Source organism: Bactrocera dorsalis, chromosome 3 (assembly GCF_023373825.1).
Source record: "Bactrocera dorsalis isolate Fly_Bdor chromosome 3, ASM2337382v1, whole genome shotgun sequence".
NCBI classification, from domain to species: domain Eukaryota; kingdom Metazoa; phylum Arthropoda; class Insecta; order Diptera; family Tephritidae; genus Bactrocera; species Bactrocera dorsalis.
In genome coordinates this window covers 51314820-51333049 of record NC_064305.1, presented here as the reverse complement: position 1 = coordinate 51333049, position 18230 = coordinate 51314820, and the positions used below count along the sequence as shown (strand labels likewise).

General features: G+C 34.6%; 1 protein-coding gene across 1 annotated transcript in view; it reads left to right on the top strand.

Moving 5' to 3' along the window:
- Positions 1 to 18230, top strand: part of LOC125777683 (uncharacterized) — a 235173-nt gene that overhangs the window by 69808 nt on the left and 147135 nt on the right. The window lies entirely within an intron of this gene.

Genomic DNA, 18230 nt, shown 5'->3' with positions numbered 1-18230 from the left:
GTATCTTTGGCACTACGGTCGGTAAATTCAGCATCCACGAGGAAACATCCCCAAATGGGTTGAGGCTGATCGACTTCGCCGGGGCCCGAAATATGGTTATCTGTAGTACTAGATTCCAGCATAAGAAGATACATCAAGCTACCTGGCTGTCTCCGGATCGAAAAACCACCAACCAGATCGATCATGTTGTGATAGACGGAAGACACGTCTCCAGTGTTTTAGATGTGCGTGCGCTCCGAGGTCCTAACATCGACTCGGACCACTATATTGTTGCAGCCAAAATTCGCACCCGCCTCTGTGCAGCAAAAAAACGCACGCCAACAAACACAAGGAAGGTTCGACGTCGAGAAGCTGCAATCACAACAGACAGCCGAAAGATTTTCTACTCGGCTTGCACTCCTGCTCTCTGAGAGCACTCGTCAACAACTCGGTATAAGGGATCTGTGGGACGACATTTCAAACTCCTTACGTACAGCTGCAACCGAAACCATTGGTTTTCGGAAAGTGCAAAAGAACAGCCGGTACGACGAGGAGTGCCGTGTCGCAGCGGAGAGAAAACAGGCTGCCTACCTCGCAACGTTACGATCGACCACAACACGTGCGGGATGGGATAGATACCGAGAGTTGAAGAGGGAAGCGAGACGCATTTGCAGACAGAAGAAGAAAGAGGCCGAAATGCGTGAGTACAAACAGCTTGATAAGCTGGCCGACAGGGGTAATGCTCGAAAATTCTACGAAAAAATGCGGCGGCTTACAGAAGGTTTCAAGACCGGAGCATACTCTTGTAGAACCCCCAAAGGTGATCTAGTTACCGATGCCCAGAGCATACTTAGATTATGGAGGGAACACTTCTCCAACCTGCTGAATGTCAGTGAACGCATAACACCAGGAGAAGGCGAACCCGATTCTCCAATCGATGACGATGGAGCAGACGTTCCATTACCCGGCCATGAAGAAGTTCGAATAGCAATTGGCCGCCTGAAGAACAACAAAGCGGCTGGGGCCGACGGTTTGCCGGCCGAGCTATTCAAACACGGCGGCGAAGAGCTGATAAGGAGCATGCAACAGCTTCTTTGTAAAATATGGTCGGACGAAAGTATACCCAACGATTGGAATTTAAGTGTGCTATGCCCAATCCTTAAAAAAGGAGACCCCACAATCTGCGCCAACTACCGTGGGATAAGCCTCCTCAATATCGCATATAAGGTTCTGTCGAGCGTATTGTGTGAAAGATTAAAGCCCACCGTCAACAAACTGATTGGACCTTATCAGTGTGGCTTCAGACCTGGTAAATCAACAACCGACCAGATATTCACCATGCGCCAAATCTTGGAAAAGACCCGTGAAAGAAGAATCGACACTCACCACCTATTCGTCGATTTCAAAGCTGCTTTCGACAGCACGAAAAGGAGCTGCCTTTATGCCGCGATGTCTGAATTTGGTATCCCCGCAAAACTAATACGGCTGTGTAAACTGACGCTGACCAACACGAAAAGCTCCGTCAGGATCGGGAAGGACCTCTCCGAGCCGTTCGATACCAAACGAGGTTTCAGACAAGGCGATTCCCTATCGTGCGACTTTTTCAATCTGCTGCTGGAGAAAATAATTCGAGCTGCAGAACTGAATCGAGCAGGTACAATCTTTTATAAGAGTGTACAGCTGCTGGCGTATGCCGATGATATTGATATCATCGGTCTCAACACCCGCGCCGTTAGTTCTGCTTTCTCCAGACTGAACAAGGAAGCAACGCAAATGGGTCTGGCAGTGAACGAGGGCAAGACGAAATATCTCCTGTCATCAAACAAACAGTCATCGCACTCGCGTCTTGGCCCCCACGTCACTGTTGACAGTCATAACTTTGAAGTTGTAGATAATTTCGTCTATTTAGGAACCAGCGTTAACACCACCAACAATGTCAACCTGGAAATCCAACGCAGGATTACTCTTGCCAACAGGTGCTACTTCGGACTGAGTAGGCAATTGAAAAGTAAAGTCCTCTCTCGACGAACAAAAGCCAAACTCTATAAGACGCTCATAATTCCCGTCCTGCTATATGGTGCAGAGGCTTGGACGATGACAACAACCGATGAGTCGACGTTGCGAGTTTTCGAGAGAAAAGTTCTGCGAAAGATTTATGGTCCTTTGCGCGTTGGCCACGGCGAATATCGCATTCGATGGAACGATGAGCTGTACGAGATATACGACGACATTGACATAGTTCAGCGAATTAAAAGACAGCGGCTACGCTGGCTAGGCCATGTTGTCCGGATGGATGAAAACACTCCAGCTCTGAAAGTGTTCGACGCAGTACCCGCCGCGGGAAGCAGAGGAAGAGGAAGACCTCCACTCCGTTGGAAGGACCAAGTGGAGAAGGACCTGGTCTCGCTTGGAATATCCAATTGGCGCCACGTAGCGAAGAGAAGAAACGACTCGGCTATAATCACGTAAGCGGTGTCTACGCCAGTAAAGAAGTGGCTGGATGCGTAGGAGCGCGACGGTTTTTCAATTTCCCCAACAAGGAGAAGGATGGATCCAGGTGCGTAAATAATTTTAATTAGTAGAAAAATATAGCTATTTAGTGAAATTTAGAAATATTTTTTCATAAATTGTGCCTATTTTGATATTGTTTTAGATGCAATTTATTGCATGATAAAAAATATATCATACTTGCGGAATGTAATCAGCCCTATTCTGCATTTCGATTACGTTCCCGCTCTACGCTCCGTCTGAATCTAAAGTAGGTATTCTGAGTTACGATTGGATTGAAAGAAGAAGAGGAAGAGCTGTAGCCCCAGCAAGACGGAGGTAACAGCCCAGCAAAACTTGCGTGACCGAAACTCCAATACATTTACACAATTTTTACTTGTCACTAACACTCCCTCACAAATCTTTGAAATGAGTAAGAAGTCAATCTATTGTGTCTTTTGATTGTTTTATATTATAAGCTCTTCACTCAACAGATGTTAAGCAAAAATAAAACGAAAGAAGACAAACAATTTTTTTAGCCGGCACCGCGTATTGAAAACGATGGATGTGAAAGCGTACAGCATGATACCGTGAATTTGACATTTGCTTGTTCGTTGTGACAAATTGAATTCGAAGAAAAAAAATTTCGGTTACAAACGCGTCGATAAAGAATTGTGCAGATTTGTGCTTGTGCATATTTATGCAAAATTATTGAAAATAAATATTGAACTCTTTTAGAATTGTGTTTCGTTAATATTTGTGAACATATTGTGTCTATTATTGTACTTATATTTGGAAAAAGGGTGAGTATAGAAAATAATAATTCAATATGAAGCAAAATACATTTAGTGCATATGGGAACCGGGAAAAAGGCTTTTAATCTAAGTGCATCTAACTTTGTGAAAAAGATGTAAATTTTGATTGTGATCCTGATGTGGAGGGATTTACATCATCTATTTCATGAATTTTCAAATTAGTATTTTTCACTGTAATATTGCATTGTCCCGACGGTATTTTATATATATTATGTTAAGAAATGAATGAAATTAAAATGAATTTGTATGCTGCCATATTTTTATTTCTTAATCAGATGGATTCACCAGTGCTTTTTGATGACACCTATTTGGAGGAATGCCCAACAACGTGTTCGACTCCCGTAAAAGGTATATGTAAAATTTCCATTTTAGTTTTCAATTTACTTTTATGCATTTATTATTGCAGAACAATTGACATTTAAACGTAAGAAGTTCAACGTTTCTGGTTGCTACAACACAGAGGCAAGCTTCTCAAAGCAACAAGTAAACAATTTGCCTGTGGATGGAAATGGTAATCCAATATATTGTTTCTTAAATATTTTTACTTTATTACGTTTACACCTTTTTCAGATGTTCTTCAAATTACAGACACAGCGGCATCTGTACACTGACGAATTCCTGACTTTGTGTAACTGGGACGGTAGGGGAGACAAGCAACCGCAATGAAAGTTTCTGTTGTTCAACATATTATATGGTAAATTTTATACATACATATTAACCTAAAAAGATGTATTTTAAATTGATTTTTCATTACATTTTTTATAGATTCTTTCATCACTTTTGGGCTTGCGAATTTCGATCAACAAATGCGGAAGTCCATCGAAATGAGCCACCATAGATTTAAGCAAAAAACATATAGAAAGCGAAAAGCTGAAGAAAGATAAATATAATACTGTAATAATTTTTTTGATATATGTACATATATATACATATATTTTATTTTTTGTAAGTATATAAAAATGTATATATTATTTTTTGTATGTATATAAAAATGTATATAAATAATTTTTATATTATTAAAAAAAATGTCAAAAGATGAAAGAAATGAATATAATGTAAATCTAAATAAAATTATTTTATTATTAAAATTAATAAAAAAAAAATATTTTATAAAAAAAAAAAATCTTTATATTTTAGGGTTTCGAACTTTAGGTTGAAGTATTGACAAGCGAGTGGCTTACCCACTAGGCCATTGCAGAATGCACCGTCACGCTTTCCTGAAAGCAGTTTTGTCGATTTGTCCCAAATTTAATGAAAGTGTGAGAAAGAAGGATATAGTTTTAGTACAGCAGAAAATATGTGAGCGAGAAGGTGATAAAAGATCACATGTATACAAAAGTTTTGGGAGCTTTTTTGATTCGCCCTTAAGAACGTGATAGGAAAAAGTGACAATTAAATCGGCACGCGTTACCGGTATGTCACTAGGTAACATGACCGTCACTGTTCTAACTGGGAGATTGCACAAACACATTGAAACATTTTCAGCTGTTCACTAACACTCTTACATTTTCTGGAATTTTCAATGGAATGGGAGAATACGTAAGTAAGATAGAGAAAAACTATCGACATTATAAACATATTGTAATGTTAACTTGTTAGAATAGGAGAGGCGAATACCCAATATTTCAAGAAGAATAAACGAAAAGCGCAGTTTATTTTGGATTTTAAAGAGGTAAGTTCGCTATTTGATAATATGATATTTTATAATTAATTTCTAATTTATATATATATATTATTAATTTCTTTTATATAGAGAAAACGAAAGAGGTTAACAAGGAGAAAAAGGTAAGCATTGTGAATTTAATGTTGTGTGTATAATTAAAAATTTTACTATTACAGAAATCATTTGGACCATTGGTAAAATTCAAATCTATTGCGTGCAGCAACCAAATAATGGAGTATGTTTTAAATTATTAAAGTTAAATAGTTGTACATTTAATTCAAATATTTGTTATAGATTGTGCATTTTATTTTGATTTTATTATTAAATAAAGAGAAATAATAAAAAAACTGAGTTTTATTTAAAAGAATTTAATTTGCTAGAAGTAGCAAATGGGTAACAGATAATCTTGTTACTGCTTGTTCTTCCTAACATGCTTATATGTTAAAGGTAACAAACTGATAACCAAAATAATAACACTAACAGATATTCGGGTAACAAATACTTTTTGTTATCCATAACACATGGGTAAGCTAGGCGCTAACAAAATAATTTGTTACCCGTAACATACTGTGAAGAGATTTGCTAACAAATGTGTATATTCTGTTAGAACAAGGCAGCATGCGATATTTGCCATTGGTTAGAGCGAGATAACCATTGAACATCAAATAGCTATGTGTTACTTTTTTCCCACTCTCTGAACAAAAGTAACAAATATTTTAACGAATGCAAAAGTGAACAATAACAATTCGCTTACACGTTTGCTAACAGCTACCCGTCTTGCAGGGGCTCTTTCGAAGTCAGCTGTTTGCCTTGAAACGTGTGAAAATGAAACATAAAGCAAAAATACACAAATTATTGTTGGGTGCTCGAGAACTACACTACTCACCGGAAAAAGCATGTCAAATTGTAAACGTTGCTTGTGCCCTCCATAATATCTGCATCTACTACAAAGTGGATGATTTGAGCGCAAATGAATTCGATTTTGAAAACCGTGAGAAAGAGGAAGAAGAACAAAGCAATGACCCCAATTATGCTTCCATAGCAAGAATGATAGAAACAAGATTGCGCAATGACGAGTTCAAATTTTGTTCGTTCTGCGCATCTACGTCACACGGCTCATAAATTTCGTGAAATAGCTTGAGTAGCAAGTAAACATTGCTTGTTAACAAGAATGTTAGAGTAGTATAGCTTATAGCTGTCAAATTTTTTACTGCGCCGTGTGACGTCAGAATTGTATGTTTAGTATAACGGACCTGCGCAATGCGTAATCTCTTTTCTATCATTCTTGCTTTCATAGCAAACCGTATTAGAGACATCATACTTTCTGGTTTTTAAATTAAAATATTTTATATTCATTTTTTATTCTATTCAAAATATGCTCTACATTACTCTATTAAATAAAAACAATTGCATTAAGTGCATTTTACAGCTCCTATATTAAAAAAGTAAATGCTTTTATTTCATTTCACAGCTGGTGTTGTTGTTTTTGACCTACAAATATATCAAAAAACATCATTAAAGCACAAAAAACTTAAATAAATCATGTTGGTGACTTCTAAAACTATCAACAACAAATTTTACTTACATTTTTGGGAAAATTATATTGTAAAAGTACACTAAAACCAAAATATAACCGCTCTCCGCCAACAAAATTTCAACTTACAAAAACGGAACTACGATCGCAATGTAGAATACATAAAATTGGAAATTTCGAAGATTGATCGAAACTAATCGAAACGCAGAATACCAAAGTTGCCAAACTGAAAAATTTTCGATTCGAGTCGAAATGCAGAATAGGGCTGAATGTAATTTAGTAAATAGTATTGTAATATTTAATAGATCCAATTTAATATGTTGTTTGGAGTAGCGTAGTAGATGTAAATATTACTATAATTATAAATTATAAGTACAAATAAATGTAATACGAGTAGAAAGTATCGTAAATACTAATAAATGTTGTGATTTTATTTTGTACCTATATGGGTGATAAAGGCCTATAGGGAAACCGAGCACCCAAAACTAACTTCGGTAACGCGCCTTTTTTATACCTCAGCGGTGGTGTGGAAATTACAAACTCCCAAAACATTTACTAAAAATTCCCTAACACATTTCTTCCTTAGTGGCATCATTGGCAAATGTTATAAAAAATGTGGACTTTGACAGCGCTCTCTCGAATCAAAGAGTTTGTATCAATTTATCCATGGCAGTTTACTCTTAGCACTGATTGATTACGTTGGCGCTGCCACGGCTTATATAGCCACGCACTTCTCGCTGATGCCGACGTGTCCTTCTAGAATATTGCGTCTGGAAATTACCAGAACATAATGCTATACGGCGCCAAACGCAGACAAGCAGACAGTGCGGCGCCAGATGTCTATTGTTTCGACAAGCAGACAGCCGCGGCGCCAGATGTTTACAACAAGACAAATGTTATTCCATATACCTACATCTATTGTTCATAATAAGGGATGCATATAGCAATACAAATACAACTTAATACTACTTTTGTAACAATATTATATAAAATAAATGTGTGCAAATGAATAAGTGATGTGTTTATATAAAATTGAAAAATAAAAGTGCAAAATTAATTTTATATATCGAAAATATGTAAATAAAATATTGCAAATTTTCAACATTTAACGCGAATAACTCGGAAACTATAAGCCTCCTGCGGCTATAACCATATACATCCTTGATTAGGATAATCCCCTCTATCCGACCATATCCTTGATATCCTGGGACGGTATACTAAATTCTTCCCAGAGAAAGCCCTCCTGACTAAAAAATATATAGGGTCAGCAAACGCTTAGCTTACGAGATATTCGACCTTAAAATTAAAAAATTCTAACATTTCAACAAGCTATTTCACTACATTTAACAAACTTTATGCACATTTTTCACTTCAAATTCATTTAATTAAACTGTTAACATTTAAACAAATTCACAATTTACACTTTTTGCAGGTTTTATAAGTAAGAATATTATATTTTAAAAATTACCTTTTACACTCGTAGTGAGCATCATTTATGCATGAGCTAACAATTATGAAGAAATGGAGCGCTGCCATAAGCAAATATGAGCAATTCCGTGAACATTTTCTTTTTCGCTATAACTCCTCTTTCTTTATTTAGCAATCTTAGTTTTAATAAAAACAAGCGTCTATAAATTATATTTCAAATTGAATTGAGTATAGATAATCCTATCTTAATCATGCGTATGGATATCTCCTTATTTAAATTTAATAAAGAACTAAGTAATATTAATAGCGGGATTCTGTAACCAGTCTCTAGTCTCTATTTGAGACATTTTGAGGTAAAGTCTCAATTTGTAACTAGTTACTGTTCCCAAAACAGTCTCTAGCGTTAGTCTCAAAATATTGAGACCTGGTAGTTAGCTGGTCACAAAACTAAAAAGAACTCTCGTCTGCCATTTTGAATATACTGAATAGAGGTCATCATAGATATTAATCGATTGTCGTTTCTTTATATTTTGTAAGCAACTCAAACACGAAAAGGTTAAAAATAAATCAATTTTACATAAGTTTCGTAAATATTATGAAACAAGGTGAACACTTATTTTTATTTTTATTGATAATTATATTTTTTGTTGTGTTTATGTTATGGAAACATTAATATTTGTTATCGACATATTTATTATCATTCAAGTGTAAAAACATCTCTGAATAATGAAATGTAATAGATTTTGTGACTGTCACTTACAGAATAGCAAAATCGTCTCAAGTCTCAAGTCAAAGTGGTATGGTTGAATAGAGCTGATCCTCCAGATTAAGAAAATATATAATTGTTGCCGCCGCAAACTTATAGTTTTCGAGATATTTGCATTTAAAGTTGAAAATTTTGCAAATTTTATCTTGCAATTTCTCGATTGCTAGTAATTATTTAATTCATATTATGCCTTTTTTATGCACTTATACTTCATTACATTGTTTCTACATATTTTTTTTCCAGTAATTATTTAGTTATTTGCTTAAAATAAGCATTTTATATTTTACACAATTTTCATTTCATGCACAATAACAAAAGTATTCCGTGTTGACAGATAATAAGTGTTGCCATAATTACACATTTATCAAACGAATAAAAATGAATAAAAAATAGGACTATACCCCAAATACATAAATCATTGCCCTTTTTCTTGATATATCAAGATTTTTGATACACCCCGGTGTTGGATCGGCCAGGGTTATTTTTTTGAAGCGCGGCCGAAGGCCGCCAACGCGAAAAGGAGTTTTACTTAAAAAAAAACTTGATACACCCCGTTGTTGGATCGGCCAGGGTTATTTTTTTGAAGCGCGGCCGAAGGCCGCCAACGCGAAAAGGAGTTTTACTTAAAAAAACTTGATACACCCCGGTGTTGGATCGGCCAGGGTTATTTTGTTGAAGCGCGGCCGAGGCCGCCAACGCGAAAAGGAGTTTTATTTAAAAAAAACCTGATACATCCCGGTGTTGGATCGGCCAGGGTTATTTTTTTGAAGCGCGGCCGAAGGCCGCCAACGCGAAAAGGAGTTTTATTTTTTTTGAAGCGCGGCCGAAGGCCGCCAATAAAGCCTTAAAACTTTTCTTATTACAATGGAAGATTTATTTCAGATAGTATTTGTTTTCTGCGTTTGAGTTTTTATATCCATTCTTATTCGTTTGATATATGTATGTGTAATTATGGCAACACTTAATATCTGTAAACACGGAATACTTTTGTTATTGTGCATGGAGTAAAATTTGTGTAAAATATAAAATGCTTATTTTAAGCAAATAACTAAATAATTACTAAAAAATAAATATGTAGAAACAATGTAATGAAGTATAAGTGCATAAAAAAGGCATAATATGAATTAAATAATTACTAGGAATCGAGAAATTGCAAGATAAAATTTGCAAAATTTTCAACTTTAAATGCAAATATCTCGGAAACTATAAGTTTGCGGCGGCAACAATTATATATTTTCTTAATCTGGAGCATCAGCCCTATCCAACCATACCACTTTGTGGGATCGTATACTAAAGTTTCCCCCAAAATGTCTCAAATAGAGACTAGAGACTGGCTACAGAATCCCGCTATTAAAATCTCAAATTTATAGACTTAGACTGTATCACAGTACAGAATCGCACGGAATATCTTTTCAACGATGAGTGTGAATACTGAATAGAGATCATCATAGATATTAATCGATTGTCGTTTTTTTTTATATTTTTAAGCAACTCAAACATAAAAATGTTAAAGGTAAATAAATTTTACATAAATTTCGTAAACATTATGAAACAAAGTCAACACATGTTTTTATTTATTGATAATTATGTTTTTTGACTATGTTATAGAAAATTTAACATTTGTTATCGACATATTTATTTTCATTCAAGTGTAAAAAAAATCTCTGAATAATTAACCGTGGGATTCTGTAACGTGAGACAGTCTCAAGTCTCTAAATTTGAGATTTTGAGTTAGAGACAATTTTTGAGACTTGAGACGATTTTGCTATTCTGTAAGTGCCAGTCACAAAATCTATTACATTTCATCATTCAGAGATGTTTTTACACTTGAATGGAAATAAATATGTCGATAACAAATATTAAATTTACTATAACATCGTCAAAAAACATAATTATCAATAAAAATGAAAATATATGTTGACTTTGTTTCATAATATTTACGAAATTTATGTAAAATTTATTTATTTTTAACTTTTTCGTGTTTGAGTTGCTTACAAAATATAAAAATACGACAATCGATTAATATCTATGATGATCTCTGTTCAGTATATTCAAAATGGCAGACAAGAGCTCTTTTTAGTTTTGTGACCGGCTAACTACCAGGTCTCAATATTTTGAGACTAACGCTAGAGACTGTTTAGTGAATAGTAACTAGTCTCAAATTGAGACTTTGCCTCAAAATGTCTCAAATAGAGACTAGAGACTGGTTACAGAATCCCGCTATAAATGTAATCGATTTTGTGACTGTCATTTAGTCTATTATTACACAAAGCAACAAAAGTTGCCAATTCTCGGGCGATTCTCTTTTGCTGTCGCCCATTACCTTCACACGAGCAACTTGTGTTGCGCAACTCTGTTCGAGTTTTTTTCTCATTCTCTTTTACTTTACTTTAACCCATTGTCTGCTCTTTACTTTAACCCATTTGTTCGCTGGAGTTCTTTTCTAAGTATTCTGCGGAGTATCTTACTTTGCCTTTAGTTATGTATCCCTTTTTTTATTTTAATTAAAGATTGTTTTTTTTTTTGGAACCAAGAACTCAGCGCTTTTTATATTATTCTTTTTGCGGGCACAATTCAATCTTATAGTAATATATAAATATAAAAATAAATATTCAAATTTTTACACAGTTTTAATTAACTTTTATGAACTTGTTCACTGTTATTTCCTGTTGTTTCACACCAAGATGCGCGACCGAAACGGTTTACCAAATTTTGACCACAACTGTGACGAAAAAAGCTGCAAGAGTTGGCGAAAACAAATTGGCGAGACGTGTGTCCTCGATACGAGCGTAAAAAACGAATTGTGGTCCACCCGATTTAACCAATCCTTTTTGATCGGTTAGGTGGTAAAAACGATAACGTATGGGGTGTGCGTAGTGTGGTTGGTTTGTTGCGTGGGGTTGCGTGTATGATGATGTAGGTTGTGTGCTGAATGTTGTGTTGTGTGTTGTGTAATGAGTATGAGTTGTGTGATGAATGTCATGTTGTGTGGCGGGGCGAGATGCCATAAAGTCGCATAAACACCATTGTCGTTTCTTCTTCCTTATAGGTATTTGGGCCACTCTATCACATATGTATATTAATCAGTTCTGTCAATTAAGAAATACATTTTATTTATAATTCAAAATTAAAACAAAGATTATATGACAGACTTTCACATATATCACCCTTTTCACTATCGTCTGAATCAATTTGTATGGCTTTCTCCATACATTTCACAATATCTTTAATTAGTTCGATTTTTTCGTCATACTCCATTTTCTAAAATATTTATATTATATTATGTATATCTGTATACATATTTGCAAATTACTTGCCAAAAGATGAAATTAAATTTTTTAAATATATTCAAAATATTAATTTCAAAAAAATATACTCAAATGCAACTATGTACTACGAAAGAAAGAACACGAATGCCGAAAAACGTCGCAGCGAACTGTTACGAATAAGAACACAAAGCGAGTTGCTGAACACTGGAAATCGGCGCGATTCTCCTCTCCACGTCGCCCCCTCGCCTATAAACCAAGAGTTGCCGCACAAAAGTTGTCGCGTGTAACAATACACTTACAGAATAGCAATATCGGCTCAAGTCTCAAAAATTGTCTCTAAATTAAAATCTCAAATCTAGAGACTTGAGACTGTATCACACTACAGAATCGCACGGTTAAATTAATAAATTTAGCTAAAATATAACAAAATAAACGCGAAGTATGAACTTATTTCAATGTTTAGAGTGTATATTTGAATATACAAAGTGGAAAAATTTAGTGAAACATTGTGAAATAGTAAGTGTTATTAATACAATTTTTTGAATTTTTAATCGGGAATATTTTAAAAAATATAAGTTTTAGCTACTTTATTTTTGCGATTTTCTCTTCAAGAGAAGCTCCCCTATCCATTTATACCGAATTTCGTGTTTTTTACCCGACCGCCAAAGTTAACGGAATCGTGCCAATATATGCATAAATATTTATTTGTTATAACAATTATTATTAATATATTATTCAAACCAATACATACATATATATGTACTTTAGTACTTAATTCAAATATTCCATGTGCTGTTAAAATTTATGTTTTGAATATTACTTCGCTAAATTGCAATTTTCGCAGTGGTATTTCACCTTGTACCACAGGCTTGATGCCATGGATAATATGATACGAGACTCTCGTATGGGCTCTCGCTTTTCTCTCAAACGCGTTCCCTGAATATTTGACAGCGATGGAGATTAGGGAATTTCGAACAGCTGATGTCAGAAAAGGCGGGATGCCAGAAATAAACCGCTATAATTAACTGACAAATTCAGTGTGAAATGAAATTTCATCAAATTGTGCGAACATAAATTTTTATGTAAATTAGTTAATGATTTTGCATTTTAACATTTATATATGCATTTTCAAAGTGTTTAATTTAGTTTTCTGTATAATTTAGCGAAAATTTCAATAATAAAGCAGTTTGTGGTCAGAATATATATATAGCAATTAAATATATATATGTATTGAAAACATTTCTCTTGAATATGCGATGTTTTTACGGATTGTTTTATTTTTCTATTTATTACTAATTTTAAATAGTTACATTTTCTAATCTAAAATCATCAGTGGCATCATTGGCAAATGTTATAAAAAATGCGAGTTTTGACAGCTCTCTCGCGAAGCAAAGAGTCTCGTATCATATTATCAGAGAACGTTTATCATAGAGAAGGTTCACGGCGGGGAGATCGTAAAAATATTTCAGAGAACGTCTAACTCGGTCGAGATGGTCCAGTTTCACCACACACAAATTATAAGCGTGTTTCACCACGAATATAGCAGAATAGAGCATTTTCAGTCTTAAATGAGAAAAATAATGCTAATACCAATGTAAACAAATTTACGCCTACAGATGCGCATATTTACTATGCGCAAGCGACTTTGCATATAATTTATAGATGATCGGTATATATTTGATATCAAAGCACAGTACAAAGCACAAAGAGTATACATACATACATACATTTTAAAATTTACCTATTTTATGATGAATTCCATAAAATCTTTACATACAAGTATAAAATACAGCAAGATCTATATTACTACCTAAATATGTATTTGATTAGGTTTGATAAGGCATATATATATTTACATAAATATGTATGTATATATATATTTGCTTTGGTCATTAATAGTTTTGATATCATCTTAATACTATGTTCAGACCGAAAATTTCAAAGATTAGATTACACTTAAGCATTTCATAATCCAACAGTGTTCTCACTGCCGTTAGAAAGATCAAAAAACAGCTGTTATTGTCATTCAAGAATTCACATCGCTTAATATTTATCAAAAGAAAAGATTGTCATATAGTATTTTGAAATAAAAGCCGTCTTTTTTTTAATATTTTCCATATAATAGAAATAATGGATGCATTTTTTCATTTGTTTGGTCGATTTTCAGGTGAAATTAGATTCATTGCTTTAAAAAAAATTTGTTTGTTTACATTTTTTTCCCTTTGCAGTGTCTAAATCAGCTGTGACAATGTAACAGATTTCCAGTGCTGACTAGTATTTTTCCAGTGCTGACAAGTAGATTGCGCAAAAACAGAGTCGCACGGACAGATTTAGCGTGGATCAGTTTCAAATCATTACAATGAAGTGATTTTGAACTGTCATTTTTGTATGGCGAAATCTTGATAAATTTTTAAGATTAGTGGGATAATCCATTCAACAGCCGAAATCGTGTGATTAAGTGTCGGTCTGAACATAGTATAAAAGATCTAGCGGTCGCACATGTGCTCATATATAACGATGTGTGCATGTAAACAAATATGACAGACCATAGCATAATATTTGTAAATTTGTCTACATGTAACATATGTATGTATGCAAATATGTACACTCAATGCTTCATGCGAAATTTCCGTTGACACGGACAACCAATAGCGGAGCTCACATTTTATGCTTTCATGTCAAAGAGTCAATGTGTCGAAGAACTGACGTGACGACAAAACGTCCAATCATTGTGTTGTTAGTAGAAAATCCGAGCTGTGCCGAAAACACAAACGAACGATCCCCAATTGTCACTGTTTCCCTTGACGCTGAAACAGCTTCGCATACAAACCAGCGTAGATATTGTTACAAAAAGTAGTATTAAGTTTTATTTGTATTGCTATATGCATCCCTGATTATGAACAATAGCTGTAGGTATATGGAATAGCATTTGTCTTGTTGTAGACATCTGGCGCCACGGCTGTCTGCTTGTCGAAACAATAGACATCTGGCGCCGCACTGTCTGCTTGTCTAGGTAAACAATTGCTGAGTCTGGCGCCGCGACTGTCTGCTTACGTCTGGCGCCGTATAGCCGTATGTTCTGGTAATTTCCAGACGCGATATTCTAGAAGGACACGTCGGCATCAGCGAGAAGTGCGTGGCTATATAAGCCGTGGCAGCGCCAACGTAATCAATCAGTGCTAAGAGTAAACTGCTATAGTGTAGACGAGTTGTGAAATAAAGAGTTGTTGAATTAAATTAAACAGTGTTGATTTTATTTGTCAATCCAGAGATACGAACCTAATAAAGTAAACTAGCAAGAGTAAATTCGTAACAATATGTATGCTTGTGTGTGAGCTTGCATACAAATCGACACAGATTTTTGCAAGCAATACAAAATATTTTTTACATTCGTTGACAAATACAGTCAATCCCGGTTATGTGCCACAATCAAAGATGCAGATGTTTGTGGTTTGTAAAAATGAAAATTTAATATGGCACACAAGCGAGTGCAAATACTTAAGCGAGTGGTACTTAAAACAATAATTTCTATGTATTTCATTAAAAACAACCGTGAGATGCACCAAGATATAGACAGTTAAGAGGGATGATTTTCATTAAGCAGAGTACTACTTAACCGGGATTCACTGTACACATAAATCAGAGGAATATTGAATATTTTCTTTGATACATTTCTTGACTCCACCAATAAACTACGTTGTCAATTTTATTCTATATATATATTTGCGGGGTTGTCACTTCTTCCTTTTCATACATTTCAGAAATATATTCAATTTATAATTTTTACTTTGGCCATCGTCGCGAAAAGACACTTGTAGGCAAAGGCATGTTCGGGAAGATGTGATGGTGTCTACTCTTATGAATGCAGCGAGTTTGCCTGTTGAAAGTGCACTTGGTTCATGAATGAAAATTTTGTTGTTATGTGTTTTTCTATAAATTTGGGCATCGACTATTTGGCTGCCATATTGACTGGTGCCGCTGCTGATGCTATATTAGACGATTATTGTTTTTGTAAAACAATATTTGTACTTTTTGCGGGTGACATATTTACATGTGTACGCATATTTGTATGTTGGTTTGTGTATACATTATTTGTTCGTCAATGTCGTACACATATGCATATGTATGTACATATTAGCAGCGCGCAGATGTTATTATTGATAAGTGACAATATGATTTGAATTCGCGAAAGCGAACATAAAGGCATACATATGTAAGTATGTATGGTCATGATACATGTGAATATAACTTTTGAATGATAAAATGTTCGATTAATGTACATTTATCACTATTGTAATATATTTGATTTTAATAATATTATGATAGTTTGTTATATACATATGTATGTATGTAATGAAGTATACACATAAGTATGAATATATCAAATACAAGAACTAATTAAAAAATAGGCTTTATTTTTACATTAACTACGAATATTGCTTTGAAAAAGTAATTTGATTCAAATGTATTCAAATTGCACATGTATTATTAATATGCACAAAAAGAATTCATACGAATACATATGTTTGCATATAAACGTATATAAATATAAGCAAAAGAGCGAACATAAGTCTGTTAGAGCAATATATAGTTTAGAGCATAATTTTTTTTCACGCTCAGCTCTGTTCAAGCGAAAATGTTAAAATTTCTCCTGCTGAGCTGGCAGTGGTGAAACTCTTCCATCTCTGCCGAGTTAGCCAAAAATATTTTTACGATCTCCGCGCCGTGAACCTTCTCTATGATAAACGTTCTCTGGTTCATGCAACCATCCAAGCGTACATGTTGCCGCTTAAAATTTTCTGCAAGAATTAAAACAGAGCTGTCAAAGCACCAAAATAACACTGTCCAAATTATTATAAGAGATTTATCGATAAATCGTCTACCTCATAAATCACCAGCATGGCCGAGTTTTGCCATTTTTGACAGATTTCGCTTGAAGTCTGCCACCTCCTTTGCGTTTACAGCATCAGAGGTAAGCAGTTTGCTAATTAAATTATGTGTAAGTATATTAACAAAAACAAACTTTTATATTTTTAGATTACAGAAAATAATCAACGCACAGTTTGCTATCCATTTTTCCAATATTCTTAACTTTTTCGCACACCCTTTTCGCAATACAATCAATTATAGCTTTTAATTTCACTCTATTATCGTTTAACGCAGTTAATAATAAACGAATTTTTTCGTTAAATTTATATTGATTTTCCAAAAATACCAACATTTCTATTAATAAAATGGAAACAATCATTTTTTTTTAAGCAATGAACTTCACCCGGAAATCGACTGAACAAATGAAAAAATGCGTAATGGACGCATTATATGGAAAATATTTAAAAGAAGACGTTTTTTATTTCAAAATACTATACGACAATCTTTTCTTTTGATAAATATTAAGCGATGTGAATTCTTGAATGGTAAAAACAGCTGTTTTTTCATCTTTCCAACGGCAGTGAGAACAGAAAGATTAGTGAAGGGCTTAAATGTAATCTAATCCCTTTAAAATTTCGGTCTGAACATGGTATTACTGTCAAATCGATTGCCATTGGCAAATCTGTATGTGGGCATTTGTTATCATAACATAATCATTTGCGAAAAGGCGTGGGCTCGGTATATACATATTGTTACGAATTTACTGCTTGCTAGTTTACTTTGTTAGGTTCGTATCTCTAGATTGACAAATAAAACCAAAACTGTTTAATTTAATTCAACAACTCTTTATTTCACAACTCGTCTACACTATAACAGTTTACTCTTAGCACTGATTGATTACGTTTGCGCTTCCACGGCTTATATAGCCACGCACTTCTCGCTGATGCCGACGTGTCCTTCTAGAATATTGCGTCTGGAAATTACCAGAACATAATGCTATACGGCGCCAAATGCAGACAAGCAGACAGCCGCGGCGCCAGATGTCTACAACAAGACAAATGCTATTCCATATACCTACAGCTATTGTTCATAATAAGGGATGCATATAGCAATACAAATACAACTTAATACTACTTTTGTAACACTGCCCTCCACTAAAGCCTAATCGTCCCGATTAGGCACAAATCCTCTTGAACCAAATGGAGCGAGCCTCTCCAAATGTACTACTTTCATTTTACATCGTGCTTTTCCATTTCTTTGTATGCGGTATACCACGTCATTAAGTCGTTTCATCATGTTTCATCACCATATAGGGCCTTTCCCAGGCTGTCTGCAATTTCGGGGACAAGCCTTTCTTTCGAAGTGGATTGTACAACAGGACCAGATCACCTTCTTAAAAACCTTTTGAATTTGCCGCTTG